We start from the raw sequence: 13,449 nt of genomic DNA on the forward strand, positions 1-13,449 counted from the left end.
GGTACTGTCAGTTAATGGTGTTGGTTTCTTCAGCATCCTTGCTGCCTTTGTACCTCTGTTCTATCAACTGTAGAGAGAGAAGGGTTGACATTTCCAGCTATAATTATGGATTTGTCTGTTTCTCCTTTTAGTTGTATCAGTTTTGCTTCTCATGTTGTAGCTCTGTTGGGTACAGATACATTTAGGATTACTGTATCTTATTGTTGGATTGAGCATACATCCTTGTGTGATGTCCATTTTTGTCTCTGATAATGTTCTTTGTTCTGAATTTTGCTTTCATTTGATTATTGTTGACATGATGTATCTTTTCCCATCTCTTGCTTTCAGTCTATCTAAATCATATTTAAAGTGAGTTTGCAATAGACAGAAAATGGTTGAATCTTTTTTGTTTTGTTTTGTTTTGTTTTGTTTTAGTTCACTCAGCTAGTATCTGTCTTTTAGTTGGTGTATGTAGGCCATTTTCATTTAATGTTATCTGTATATTAGGACTTGCTTGTGTCTTTTTTTTCTATTCATTCACCCTGTTTTTAATGTTTCTGTTTTCTTTTGTCTACTTTCCTATGGATACTTGAACTGTCTTTTAGAATTCAAATTTTACTTATGTATACTGTATTTGAGTGTCTCTTTTTGCATTAGTCTTTTTACTGATTACTCTGGATATCTTATATATCTGCTGTCTGCTAATCATTTGATCAGTTGATTTTTTTCTATCATTATGAAAATCTATTGTCATCATTTTACCACTTCTAATGAAGTGTAGAAATCTTACCTCCTAAAACATCCCTTTTACTCTCCTCCTCCTTTTCATATAATTGATTAAATATTTCTTCTATATACTTTCAGAATCCATATCAGACAATGTTATAATTTTTGTTCCAGGTGAAAAGATAATCCAGAAAACTCAAAAGAAGAAAGAACATTTATTGTATTCATCTATTTGCTTACCTTATTCTTTCTTCTTTTTTGATATTTCAAGATTACTTTTTAAAAAAATTTTTATTATGTTATGTTAGTCACCATACAGTACATCATTAGTTTTTGATGTAGTGTTCCATGATTCATTTTTTGCATATAACACCCAGTTCTCCATGCAATACGTGCCCTCCTTAATACCTATCACTGGGCTAGCCCATCCTCCCACACCCCCCTCTTAAACCCTCAGTTTGTTTCCCAGAGTCCATAGTCTCTCATGGTTCATTCCCCCTTGTTTACTCCCTCTTCATTCTTCCCTTCCTTCTCCTACCGATCTCCCTGCTATTCCTTATGTTATACAAATGAGTGAAACCATATGATAATTGTCTTTCTCTGCTTGACTTATTTCACTTAGCATAATCTCCTCCAGTCCCGTCCATGTTGCTGCAAATGTTGAGTAATCGTTCTTTGTGATGGCTGAGTAATATTCCATTGTATATATGGACCACAACTTCTTAATCCAGTCATCTGTTGAAGGGCATCTCAGCTCCTTCCACGATTTAGCTATTGTGGACAATGCTACTATGAACATTGGTATGCATATGGCCCTTCTCTTCACTACGTCTGTATCTTTGGGGTAAATATCCAGTAGTGCAATAGCTGGGTTGTAGGGTAGCTCTATTTTTAACTTCTTGAGGGACCACCACACTGTTTTCCTAAGTGGCTGTACCAACTTGCATTCCCACCAACAGTGTAAGAGGGTTCCCCTTTCTCCACATCCTCTCCAACGTTTGCTGTTTCTTGCCTTGTCAATTTTTGCCATTCTGACTGGCGCGAGGTGGTATCTCAATGTGGTTTTGATTTGAATTTCCCTGATGGCTAATGATTTTGAACATTTTTTCATGTGTCTGTTAGCCATTTGTATGTCTTCACTGGGAAAGTGTCTGTTCATATCTTCTGCCCATTTTTTGATTTGATTATGTTTCTCGTGTATTGAGTTTGAGAAGTTCTTTATAGATCTTGGATACCAGCCTTTTATCTGTAGTGTCATTTGCAAATATCTTCTTCCTTTCTGTGGGTTGCCTCTTTGTTTTGTTGACTGTTTCCATGGATGTGCAGAAGCTTTTTATCTTGAAATCCCAAAAGTTCATTTTTTCTTTTGTTTCCCTTGCCTTTGGAAATATGTCATGAAAGAAGTTGCTGTGGCCGATGTCAAAGAGGTTACAGCCTATGTTCTCCTCTAGGCTTTTGATGGATTCCTGTCTCACATTGAGGTCTTTCATCCATTTGGAGTTTATCTTTGTGTATGGTGTGAGAGAGTGGTCAAGTTTCATTCTTCTGTGTATAGCTGTCCAATTTTCCCAGTACCATTTATTGAAGAGACTTTTTTCCACTGGATGTTTTTTCCTGCTTTGTCAAAGATTAGTTGACCATAGAATCGAGGGTCCATTTCTGGAGTCTCTATTCTGTTCCATTGGTCTATGTGTCTGTTTTTGTGCCAGTACCATGCTGTCTTGGTGATCACAGCTTTGTAGTATAGCTTGAAATTGGGCAATGTGATGCTCCCAGCTTTGTTTTTCTTTTTCAATATTTCCTTGGTGATTCAGGGTCTTTTCTGGTTCCACACAAATTTTAGGATTGTTTGCTCTAGTTCTTTGAAAAATGTCATTGATATTTTGATCAGGATGGCGTTGCAAGTATAGGTTGATCTGCATAGCATAGACATTTTAATTATGTTTATTCTTCTGATCCATGGGCACGGAATGTTTTTCCATCTTTTTGTGTCTTCTTCAATGTCTTTCATCAGTGTTTTGTAGTTTCTAGAGTATAGATCATTTAATTCTCTGGTTAAGTTTATTCTGAGATATCTTATGGTTTTTTGTGCTATTGTAAATGAAATCAATTCCCTAACTGCTCTTTCTTCAGTCTCATTGTTCGTGTATAGAAATGCAACTGATTTCTGAGCATTGATTTTGTATCCCGCCACATTACTGAATTGTTGTATGAGTTCTAGTAATTTGGGGGTGGAGTCTTTTGGGTTTTCCATATAAAGTATCATGTCATCTGCGAAGAGAGTTTGACTTCTTCTTTGCCAATTTGAATACCTTTTTTTCTTTTTTGTTGTCTGATTGCTGTTGCTAGGACTTCTAGTACCATGTTGAACAATAATGGCGAGAGTGGGCATCCTCGTCGTGTTCCTGATCTTAAGGGAAAGGCTCTCAGCTTTTCCCCATTGAGAATGATATTCGCTGTAAGCTTTTCATAGATGATTTTTATGAAATTGAGGAATGTACCCTCTATCCCTACACTCTGAAGGGTTTTAATCAGGAAAGGATGCTGTATTTTGTCAAATGCTTTTTCTGTAATGTGATCTATCACACTGATCGATTTGCGAATGTTGAACCACCCTTGCATCCCAGGGATGAATCGCACTTGGTCATGATTGATAATCCTTTTAATGTACTGTTGGATCCTATTAGCTAGGATCTTGTTGAGAAATTTGGCATCCATATTCATCTGGGATATCAGTCTGTAATTCTCCTTTTTAATGGGGTCTTTGCCTGGTTTGGGGATCAAGGTAAAACTGGCCTCATAGAATGAGTTTAATAGTTTTCCTTCTGTTTCTATTTTTTGAAATAGCTTTAGGAGTTTAGGTATTTCTTCTTTGAATGTTTGGTAGAATTCCCCAGGGAATCCATCAGGCCCTGGACTCTTGTTTTTTGGGAGGCTTTTGATCACTACTTCAATCTCTTCATGATTAATCGGTCTGTTTAGATAATCAGTTTCTTCCTGTTTCGGTCTTGGTAGTTTATAGGTTTCCAGGAAGGCATCCATTTCTTCCAGGTTGTTTAATTTATTGGCATATAGTTGTTGATAATAGTTCTAATGATTGTTTCTATTTCCTTAGTGTTGGTTGTGATCTCTCCCCTTTCATTCATAATTTTATTAATTTGGGTCCTTTCTCTATTCTTTTGAATAAGCTTGCCAGTGGCTTATCGATCTTATTAATTCTTTCAAAGAACCAGCTTCTAGTTTTGTTGATCAGCTCTACTGTGCTTCTGGTTGGTAATTCATTGATCTCTGCTCTAATCTTAATCAGTTGTCTTTTCATTGCTTGGGTTAGGCCTGTTCTTCTGTTCCATCTCCAGTTTCTTAAGGTGAGAATATAAGGACTGCATTTTAGATTTTTCTGTTCTTTTGAGTGAGGCTTGGATGGCTATGTATTTTCCCCTTAGGACTACCTTTGCAGTGTCCCATAGGTTTTGGACTGATGTGTTTTCATTGTCTTTGGTTTCCATAAATTGCTTAAGTTCTTCTTTAATTCCCTGGTTTACCCAATCATTCTTAAGCAGGATGGTTCTTAGTTTCCAAGTGTTTGAATTTCTTCCAAATTTTTCCTTGTGATTGAGTTCCAGTTTCAAAGCACTGTGGTCTGAGAATATGCAGGGAATAATCTCAGTCTTTTGGTATCAGTTGAGACCTGTTCTGTGACCCAGTATATGGTCTACTCTGGAGAAAGTTCCATGTGCATTCGAAAAGAATGAGTATTCTGTTGTTCTAGGGTGTAGTGTTCTGTATATTATCTGTGAGGTCCATCTGGTCCAGTATGTCATTCAAAGCTCTTGTTTCTTTGTTGATTTTCTGCTTAGATGATCTGTCTGTTGCTGAGAGTGAAGTGTTGAGGTCCCCTACTATTAACATATTATTATCTATATGTCTCTTTATTCTGATTCAGAGTTGGCTTATGTAGCTGGCTGCTCCCCTGTTGGGGGCATAGATATTTATAATTGTTAGATCCTCTTGTTGCATACACGCTTTAAGAATAATATAGTGTCCTTCTGTATCTCTAACTACAGTCTTTAGCTTAAAATCTAATCTGTCTGATATGAGAATTGCTACCACAGCTTTCTTTTGAGGTCCGTTGGCATGAAAAAATGGTTCTCCATCCCTTCACTTTCAGTCTGGACGTATCTTTAGGTTCAAAATGAGTCTCTTGTAGACAGCATATGGATGGGTCATGTCTTTTTATCCAATCTGCAACCCTGTGGTGTTTTATGGGAGCATTTAGGCCATTCACATTGAGAGTGATTATTGAGAGATATGATTTTAATGTTGTCATGTTGCCTGTGAAGTCCTTGTTTCTATAGATTGTCTCTGTAAATTTCTGCTCTGTATCACTCTTGGGGTCTTTTTACTTTTATAGAACCACCCTTAATATTTCTTGTAGGGCTGGCTTGGCGGTGACATATTCTTTCAGTTTCTGCCAGTCTTGGAAGCTCCTTGTCTCTACATCCATTCTGAATGACAGCCTTGTTGGATAGAGTATCCTTGGCTGCATGTTCTTCCCACTTAATGCTCTGAATATGTCTTGCCAGCCCTTTCTGCCTTGCCAGGTCTCTGTATATATGTCTGATGTTATTCTGATGTTCCTCCCTCTGTACGTAATGAATCTCTTCCCCCTCGCCGCTTTGAAGATTGTTTCCTTGGATCTAAGATTTGTGAACTGTACTATTATATGTTGTGGTGTTGGTCTGTTCTCATTGATCTTGGGAGGGGTCCTCTCTGCCTCTTGGACACAAATGCTTGTTTCCTTCTCCAGATTAGGGAATTTCTCAGCTACAATTTGTTCAAAAATCTCTTCTAGACCTCTCTTTTTCCCCACCCCCTTGGGGATGCCAATGATTCTGACATTGGAACGTTTCATTGAGTCAGTAATCTCCCGTAGTCTTTTTTTCTTGAAAGTGGAGTTTTTTAAGCCATGTTTCTTCTCTTTCCTTCTTTTCTATCATCTCATTCACTAACTCACTAATTCGTTCTGCCTCATTTACCCTGGCCATCAGAGCATCCAGTTTAGACTGCATCTGATTCATAGTATTCTTAATTTCTGCCAGATTCGTTCTCATTTCAGCCCTTAAAGATTCTTTATTTTCATTAATGTTTTTTTTTCAAGCCTACACATCATCTTGACCATTGTTACTCTGAAAACCATTTCTGACAATTTGGTTATATCTGTATCCATTAGTTCTGTGGCAGAGGCCACAGTCTCTGTTTCCTTCCTTTGTTGGGGTTCCTCCTCCTTGTCATTCTGATGAGGTGTGTTTGTGGGGATGTACAGAGCCGAAATTATTGTCCAGGACCCAAGCAAGATGCACTTGTTTTATAGTGACGTTAGGGATTGGGCTTCTTGTTTTCTCAGCCTGCCTTCTGGGGGAGGGGCCTGCCGTGCTGATACTCAGGCAACCCTGTTTGGGCCGAGTTGCCCTGTCCCCTGTGGGGAGGAGGGGAATGGGCTCAGTGAGAACTGGTTTTTCGGGGCTTTTGTTCCCTGGCAGCTTTCTGCGTCTCTTCTGAGAGTCCGAGCAGCAGTGGCCGTATCCAAACCTCTGTCTCAGAACAGAGAGATCGTAGTCTGCTCTCTTGGCCACTCTAACTCCGTTTCTGTCGATGCTGCTAAAAACCCGGAGCATGCCGGGTTGTGCGCCCCACAGCCGTTCTCCCAGTCCTCACTCCCAGGGCTGGCATGTCTCTGCCCTTTGTGCTTCTCACACTGCCAGCGCCCCCGTGCACGCTCCAGAGCTCCCGGTTTCATCCTGGTTCGAGTGTGCGCTCCAGAGCTTCCGGTTTTCAGTCTGGTTCTCACGTGCGCTTCGGAGCTCCCGGTTTCAGTCTTCTTCACCCACTCCCGAGCTCCCACTTTCAGTCTGGTTCACGCTCCTGAACTCCCGGTTTCAGTCTGGTTTCCTGGTGGCTACTGGTCCGCAAGTCCAGCTGGATCCTCAGTGCAGAAGGCTTCTACTTCCCCGCGCCTGAGCGCAGCGGCTCCCTCCCCCTTTGGTTTATCTTCCGATATCTGTGCGCAGACTCTCGGCTCCCCGCTTCGTACCTCAATACCCAGAGATGAAGATGTTCGTTTGTAGACATCCAGATGTATCTTCTTACGTCTCAGGCGGATTTCGTGGGTGTTCAGGATGGTCTGGTAGATATCCAGCTCAATTCAGGGGACCGGCTGAAATAGGGTCCCCTACTCCTCCGCCATCTTCTTTTTTCTCCCCACCGCATAGGCTTCTTGTCTGTCTCTTCAAAGCTTGCTTCCTTGGATTAATATCTTCCAGCTTTCTTAAGTTTTCTCAGCATGATGGTTGGGCTAAAGAGGCTAGAACACCATTAACAGAAGTGTTTATCTCTACAAAAGCTTGTTATTGAAATAATTTCAAATCTGTAAGGGTTTTTTTGAATAGAAAATTAATATAATCCATATGTTCATAAGATAAATAGTTTTGTTGAGGCAAATGATCTTCCCAAGGAGTGCATCTTTTTTTCTTATCATTTCACATAATTTATTTCATTTTAAATATTTCATTGATTCAGTAAATTTTTCTTCACTTTCCAACATGTGCTAAATACAAACCATTTGATGGTTGTACTTATTGAGGTACAACCTTGTGGGAAACAATAAATAATGAGTAAATAAATTTTGGGGGAACTTGTTATATAGCCATACTAACCATATTACTACCTATAACATGTTTAATTAGTGCTTTAGGGACTGACATACTAATTGCTATCTTATCCTAGTGTGTAGAGTTATGAAAGTACTATTTTATGTGAATGTATCCTCCCAACACTATATTTCCTTACATGCTTTTCCTTTCTTTTGTCATATTTGCTATATGACAAATATACCCTTGTCATGTATTTTCTATATGCAATACTGTTTACCATTTTTGCTTCCTAGAATGTATTTCAAACATAGAGAAAAGTTGTCATATTTACCACATATTTTCCCTCTCTAGTACTCTTCACTCCTTCCCGTAGTTTTTAATTTCCATGAAAGGTCCTTTCCCTTTCCCTTCCTTCAGGATCACTTGCGTTATAGGTTGTCTACCAACAATGGTTTCAGATTTGATTGTGTGAATATGTCTTGTTTCATCCTCAGTTTGGAAAGAATTTTGATGGATATAGAATTCTGGGTTGATGGCTGTGTTTTTTCTTTCAGCATTACAAAGATGCAGCCCCATTTTGTACAGTTCTCCATGGAGACTCTTGAGAAGGCAAGCATTATTTAAATCATCATTCCCAGGTAGGCAGTTTATCTTTATTTCTCTGACACTTTTAATTGTTTTTTATTCTTTGGCTCTTCTCAGTTTAAGTATGATGTACCCACGTGAATATCTGTTTTAATTTAATCTGCTTTGTTCTATTGATCTTGGATCAATAATCTGACATACTTCTAAAATCTTGAGAATTCTTAATTTTGATTTCCACATGGTCATATTTAGTATATAGAAAAGTGATTGTATTTTGTGTTTGATTTTGCATCCTGCAACTCTGCTGAACTCACTTTTTAGTTTTTTAGTAGATTGTTTGGAATTTTTAACAATGTGTTCTGCAAAATGAGATGATTTTAATTCTTCTTTCCAATATGTATGTATATTATTTATTTCTTGACATTTTAATGGCAAGACTTTCCAGTATTATCTTTAATAAGAGTGGTGGCAGCAGACTGCTTTGTCCTGTTTTTGAAATTAGAGTGAAAGTTGGGGCGCCTGGATGGCTCAGTCAGTTAAATGTCCAACTCTTGATTTCAGCTCATGTCATGATCTCTCATGCGTCGTCCAATCAAGCTCCGTGATCAGTGCCCTGCCCCCTGCTTGCAGGAGCACATACCCTCTCTCTGTCTCCCTCTCTCTAAAATAAATACATAAATCTTTAAAAAAAAAAAAAGGAAATTAAAGTGAAAGCATTCAGTCTTTCATTATTAAATATAATGTTTGCTGTAGTTTTTTAAGATGCTTTTTAGTAAATTGTGGTAGATAGCCCCTATTGATAACTTGCTGAGATGTTTTTTCTTTAATTATGAAAGATTGTTGCATTTTTTAAAATACTTTTTCCATGTCAATTGTTACAATCATGTATACGTATGTTTTTATTTTATCATGGTGATATGGTGGCTTACAGTAATTGATTTTTAAATGATGATGAAGCTTCGCATACCTGGAATGAATCCCATTTTGTCATGATGCCTAGTTAATATCATACATCATTGCATGAAATTACTAATTCATTGAGGACTTTTGCATTTACATTCATCTAAGAGATTGATCTGTAGTTTCCTCTTGTATTGTCTTTGTCTATTTTTGATATCAGGACATTACTGGCCTTACAAAATGAGTTAGGAAACATTCCTTTTTTTTTTTTTTCTTCTATTTTCTGAAAAGAGGTTGTATAAAATTGGTGTTATTAATTCTTTGAATAATTGATAGATTATCAGTGAAACCCTCTGGGCCTGGAAATTTCTTTGGCAGGTTTTTTAAATTTTGAATTCAATTCTTTCAATGGACGTAGGCTATTCAGATTGTCTGTTTCATCTTGATTGAGTTTGGGTGTTTGTGGTTTTCAAGGCATTGATCCATTTTTTCCAGATTGTCTAAATTTTGTGTGTAAAGTTGATTGTAGTATTCCCTTGTTATCCTTTTAATGGCTGTAATGTGTGCAATGATAGCTTGCTTCTCTTTCATTCCTGATATTGGTGATTTGTGTCTTTTATGTGTGTGTGTGTCTTTGTCAAGACTTGCTGTATAGGTACCAATTTTATTGATTTCTTTTAAAGAATTTTTTTCATTGGTTTATGTATTGTTTTCTATATTTTCAATTTCATTGTTTTCTGCTCTTTTATTATTCCCTTTCTACTGCTTGCTTTGTGAGTATTTTGTTCTTTTTTTCTAGTTTATAGCACTGTTAACATATAATTGACTTAAGGCATTTCTCTTTTTTAATGTAAGCACTCCTTATTAAAAATTTCTTTCTCAGCACTAGTATAACTGTGTCCCACACATTCTGATTCATTAATTTTCATTTTCATTCAGTTTTATGTATTTTTAAATATTTACCTTCAGGCTTCCTTGTAGATCATGGGGTATCTAGAAGTGTGTGCTTAATTTCCAAGTGTTTGGAGATTTTCCTCTTGTTTTTTGTTACTGCTTACTAGTTAAATTCCATTACAGTCAAATAACGTACTCTGTATGAATTCCAGGTCTTTTATTGATTTCTAGTTTAATTTTTTTGTAATCTGAGAGCAGACACTGTATGATTTCTATTCTTTTAAATTTGTTAACATGTGTTTTATGGCTCAGAATGGGGATTAGCTTGGTGGTTCTTTGTGAGCTTGAGAAATTGTGTATTCTGATGCTGTTGGAAGTAGACTATAGATGTCAGTTATATCTAGTTGGTGGTGTTCAGGAGTTTTACTGTGTTCTTGCTGATTTTCTGCCTCCTGAATCTGTTTCTGATAGAGTAGTGTTACAGTGTCCAGCTATAATAGTGGATTCATCTATTTCTCTTTGCAGTTATATTAACATTTTACTCACATATTTTGATACTCTTTTATTAGGCACATACACATTGAGGAGTCCTGTATCTTACTGGATTATTGACTCCTTTGTCATTATGTAATGCCCCTCTTTATCTCTAATAATTTTACTTGATCTGAAGTCTGTTGTGTGGGAAATTAATAAAGCTACTCCCACTTTCTTTTGATTAGTGTTAGCATGGTATAACTGTCTCCATCCCTCTACTTTTAATCTACGTGTTTCTGTATATTTGAGTGGTCTTCTTGTGGACAGAATATGGCAAGGTCTTGTTTTTTGATCTATTCTGACAATCACTGTCTTTAACTGGTATATTTAGACTATTGATGTTGAAAGTGATTTTTGGTATAGTTGGATTAATATCTACCATATTTAATATTGTTTTCTATTTGATGTCCTTGTATTTTGTTCTTATTTTTGACTTCCACACTTCTGCCATTTTGTTTTTTTTTAAATTTGCTTCCAGTTTTATTGAGGTATAATTGACAAATAAAAATTGCATGTATTTAAGGTCTACAACATGATGTTTTGATATATGTATACAATGTGAATTAATTAACATATGTATCATCTTTCATAGTTACCTTTTTTTTCTTGGTGAGAACACTTAAAATTTACTCTCTTAGCAAGTTTAAAGTATACAATACAGTATTAGTAACTGTATCACTATGCTGTACATCAGATCTCCAGAACTTATTTGTCCTGCATAACTGCAACTTTGTACCCTTTAACTACTATCGCCCCATTTCCCTATCTCCCACCCCCTGGCAACCACCATTCTCCTCTTTACCTTTATGACTTTGACTCTTTAATGTTCTGCATATAAGTGTGGTTTTAATTGAACATTGTGTATGTTCCATTTTCTCTCTTAGGATATTATTATACTTCCTTTTTACTTTTTCGCAGTTGCCTGTCCTAGTGTTTGCAATATGCATTTACATATAATTTAAGTGCACTTTCAAATGCAACTATACTGCTTCACTGGTAGTACAGGTACCTTATGATAATGAACTATTCCTAATTCTTTCCTCCCACCCATTGTATCATTACTGTCATTCATTTCACTCATATATAAACATATATGACACAAATACATATGTATGTATATACATATATATTATCAAACACGTTCCTGGAATTATTTTGAACAAGCTTTTATCTGTTATATCAATTTAGAAAAGGAAAATAAAAGTTTATGTTTTACCTTTATTTATTCCTTTTTCAGTGTTCTTCCTTTCTTTTTGGAGGTAGGAGTTTCTGACCTATATCATTTTCCTTTTCTCTAAAGAACAACTTTTAACATTTCTTGCAAGGCAGATCTATTGAAAACAAACTCCCTCAATTGTTTGCCTGAGGAGATTTTATTTTTCCTTCACTTTTGAAGGATAATCTACCAGGGTATAGAATTCTAGGTTAGTGATACGATATACAAACCTTTACTGCTGTGTAGTTCTATTCCCACTCACCTTCACTGTGCTATCATTTTTTTTTTAAGATTTTATTTATTCATTTGACAGAGATAGAGACAGCCAGCGAGAGAGGGAACACAAGCAGGGGGAGTAGGAGAGGAAGAAGCAGGCTTCCAGCAGAGGAGCCTGATGCGGGGCTCGATCCCAGAATGCCGAGATCACGCCCTGAGCTGAAGGCAGATGCTTAACCACTGAGCCACCCAGGCGCCCCAACTGTGCTATCATTTTTATACATATATCTCTATATATCTGTTATATAGCCAATAATACAGTGTCAAAATTATTCCTTTATATATCTATTGAAAAATCTAGTAGAAAAAGAAGTATAAATATATTTACAGAGTTTGTTTTATTTTATATTAAACTTCTTATGTCCCATTTCTTCCTGTGAATTCATGGTACCATTTGGTTTTATTTCCTTGTCTAATATAGCTTCATTCACAACCCTTTCCTTTGCGTGTATGTTACATGACCAAAAAACAACTTTTTAGATAGTTTTGTGTAATTGTCTTTTACATCAGTTATGATAAGAAAGGAACATCAATATGTAATTATGCTTGCCTAATTATTTACATAATTGTTTTTACTGAATATCTATTTTTTCCATACAGAGTTTTATTTTATAAGTCTGGTGCCACTCCTTTTATGCTGAAGAACTTCCTTTAGAATTTCTTATTGCAGGATTCATAACAGATTCTTTCAGTTTTAGTTCATCTGGGAATGTCTTTATTTTGCCTTCATTTTGAAAGGTAGCTGTGCTGGATATAAGAACCTTGGTTGTCAGTTCATTTATTTATTTGTTTCAACACCTTGAATATGTTGTCCCATGGCTTTCTGCCAATGTTTCTCATGAAATGTCAGCTCTTGGTCTCATTGGTGTTACTTTCCATGTGATGATTCACTTTTTTCTTGCTTTCAATATTTTGTCTTTATTTTTTGGTTTTAGCATTTTGACTATGATATCTCTTGATGTCGATCTTCCATTTACCCTCTTTGGAATTAGATGAGTTTCTTAGATGTGTAGATTAGTGATTTTCATCAAATCTGGGAACTTTTTAGCTGTTACTTCTTGAAATATATTTTCTGTTCCATTCTCTCACTTCTCCATCTGGCATTTTCATTATGTGTATGTTGGTACTCTTGATAGTGTCCCACTTTGTCTGAAATCTTCACTATTTTTTTGTGTGCTTCAGTTTACATAATTCCTATTGACTTATCTTCAGGTTTTCTGATTCATTCTTCTGTTGTAATGATTCTACTTTTAAGTCCTCCTAGTGAATTCTTCATTTTGTTTACCATAGTTTTCTACTCTTAGAATTTTAGTTTGCTTCTTTTTAAGAAATAAAATAATTTCTAAGTAGTTGTTCTCTTTTTTCCTTTTTTTTTCTTTGCCAAGTTTCATTTGCTTAAGGCCTTTTTTGTTTGTTTATTTTGATGTAGTTCACATACACTGTTATATTAGTTTCAGGTGTACAGCATAGTGATTCAAAAATTCTGTACATTACTCATTGCTTACCATGATAAGTGTAGTCACCGTCTGCAGCTGTATAATGTTATTATAATGTTATTGACTATATTCCCTGTGCTGTACTTTTCATCTCCATGACTTACTTATTTTATAGCTGTAAGTTTGTACATCTTAATCCCCCTCATCTCTTTTGCCCATAATCCCATCCATCTTCCCTCTGGCAACCATCAGT

Source organism: Ursus americanus, chromosome X (genome assembly GCF_024610735.1).
Source record: "Ursus americanus isolate L20-20 chromosome X, mUrsAme1.1.p, whole genome shotgun sequence".
Classification (NCBI taxonomy): Eukaryota; Metazoa; Chordata; class Mammalia; order Carnivora; family Ursidae; genus Ursus; species Ursus americanus.